Below are 3,053 nucleotides of genomic sequence, written 5' to 3'. Positions count from 1 at the left end.
TAGAATTTTCTATGTTATGCACTTGTAAGACGAAGACAACACATGCGGGTATCACATCCTCTCAACAAAATATATTATATATCATTAAATATTTATACGAAACATAACACAAAATGTAATTTACAGAATATCATTTAACGAAAAATTACACAAAACTAAATATTTTAAAATCTATTTATTTAAAAAGAAACATTCATTTCAAGCAAACAATCTAAGAAACGATTATGTCTTATTCAATATCCGGGCCATTACCTAACCGCATTAGTTATTATTTTTAAATTTAATAGGCATTAACACTTTTCTAAATAACGATAAACGCAAAAATTGTGTAACGTTTTAATTGTAAATAACATAAAACGGAATTTTTTTCTAAATGCAAGCCCTGGTTAAGAGTAAATTACCTATCGTATTAAAAAATTTGAAATTTTTTTCTCGTGAAAATCGCATATTCACCGTATGTCGGCACATGATACAACCATTCACATAAAATAGATAAATATTATCATAGGTAAAAATTAACACTTTTCATTATAATAGCAATCTTGGGGTGCCTATATTGTATAAATATAATATTATATAATATCATGTTTTCTCATGTGTGAATACATTTATGTCGATACGACAACGTGTGCATTATATAATATATTGTAGTACGTGTTATATACATACAATGTTTAGGTTTATTATCCATAGTCAATGTTATTAGGTTAGGCCCCACACTCACAGTATAATATGATGGAGTAGCTCAGTTAAACGGTTGATTTGCCTCCTTGTGAGTGTAATAAAGTTTTAATTTTTCAGCAGGCATCAAGTTTAATAGATACTTTGTAGCACTCACTTTAATTTGAGCTTTCAAAAACTCAACCCGTCATTGTATAAAGACACTCCGTTCTATAGAATTATCATGAAAACAGTCGAACATATTTTTTAAAATGTGTTTGTTTTTCAAAACGCGCCCCATGCACACGTTGTAGTAGCTATGTAGGTCTAACGCAAAAAGTGATTTGTTTTACATTGATATATTATCAACAATATTATTACGAGTTGGGTAAACATTTTATGCTATAATATTATAATAATATAGAGGTAGCTACCACGCGGTCTGTTTTCTATTTATAAGGTTTTTTAAGGGCACCTCTCTTTTCACCCATCATCTGCACATAAACAATAATTGTTTTGACACAGTGGTATCGTCAAAGTTGTCAAGGAATACCGTGTGTATGTGTCACGTATTTTGCGATATTATTTCATCACCGTTTTAAATTGATTTCAAAAAGTTTAATAATATTAAGTGTGTGCTTCGGCGTTAACGTAAACTTGTGTTTTCCCGAGAAATATATTATTGAAGCCACGTCGTGTTGAATTACTTAGAAAATATATTATAATATTATGACTTTAATTTGGTAATATGTTAAGTTGCATTTATCAAATTAATCCACTTACGACGTAATTTAAGGCACTAAAAACCATACTCAGTCACTTGGGGACCAAATACTTTTAAAATATATATGTAGAATTAATAATCAATATTCTGTTCTAAAACAAAATTAGAACAATTGTAGGACGATGTTTGGAAAAAAGGGTAGAGTAAATTTTTGGACATTTTGGGTTTATACATACATTTTGTTGGACATGTTCTATTTCGTCAATTGGTGACCACAAGACCTACCATGACCACAAGAACATTGGTTAAATTTTTTTTTAATGCAAAAATACGAGTTTGTTATAAAAATCAAGTAAAAAATTCAGGTCCAAAGTAAGTAAAATTTTATCTCTCCTGAAAAATGGGAACACTAGCTGTAGGTTCAAATCCTTTTCCCAAATACCGTCCTATTAGTTAATTTACTGGAATATTCTTTGCATTTAATAGTTTTTATAAAACTTTTAATATTTTAAGGTAATTTTATAGTCTGAGCACTCGATACACTATACTAGTGGTATTTAATTGAAAAAATGGACCTTAATATTATAAATGGAGCACACTATATGGATGGGTTATGCCTATTATATCTCCTTATAATATATTAAAAACGAAAAGCTGTTCATTGGTAACCGCATCAATCGAGAACGGCTAGACCGATTTGACTCTTTTTTTAATGTTTTAATATTCTGATTTCCGAATGAGGGTATTACGGAAAGAAAAATTGGAAAATTTGCCCAGAAAATTGGAAATTTTGACCTTTTTTCCGTGGAATTTTTGTAGTTATATATGAATAGCCATTATTAATTGCATATTATAATAATATAGTAATATAGTAGCTAGAAAATCAGTAGAAATTAGTATTTTTTTTTAGTGGACCACACTTTTCGTTTAAGCTCTGTGCCATTTTACCAGATAATTTCAACATAAAATTATATTTATAAAAAAAACTATTTATTAATTATTTAATATTTCTCCATAACTATTTAAAAAATGAATACTGCTTATGACTATGAAATTAATGTTTTATAGGTTGTCGTTAAAGAAATAAAAAAACCACCTAGATAAAAATGTAATGCTTGTAATATTATACGTCAAAATTATATAAAAACATTTTTTTCCAAAGAGCAGACAAATTTGCATAGAAAATTAGTGCAACCAAAATATAATGTTTCATTTTTTTTTCTGGTTTTTGGAATTTTATCAAAACCTTCTTGGTGATTGCAAAAAAAAAATCCAGCTGTGTTCAATTCTCAGTTCATGGAAACGCGGCTTCGATTTTCTGAAAAAAAACTACTTTGAAAAAATATTTTGTAGGAAAACAGAAATGAAATAACAACCTACCTATATTTCTCTTTCAATTCAGTTTGAATATAAAATTAGAATATAAATAAAAAATCATATCATTAAATAAAATACAATATTTTTTATAAGCTACGCGATGGCCAAAAAATATCTAAATAAAACGTCTATGAACTCTGAAAGGTTACGCCTCAATGGACTTTGACTGACTCTTACTTCAACCTTAGAAATGGTAGGATAGAGTTCATAAACATTTTAATTATTCAAAAAACATTCAAGTAAAATGGAGGAAAAATAGTTTAATTATATTTGATAATTTAAAATTGCAACG

This window comes from Acyrthosiphon pisum, chromosome A1 (assembly GCF_005508785.2).
Source record: "Acyrthosiphon pisum isolate AL4f chromosome A1, pea_aphid_22Mar2018_4r6ur, whole genome shotgun sequence".
In the NCBI taxonomy this organism is placed as follows: domain Eukaryota; kingdom Metazoa; phylum Arthropoda; class Insecta; order Hemiptera; family Aphididae; genus Acyrthosiphon; species Acyrthosiphon pisum.
This window is presented reverse-complemented; position numbering follows the sequence as displayed.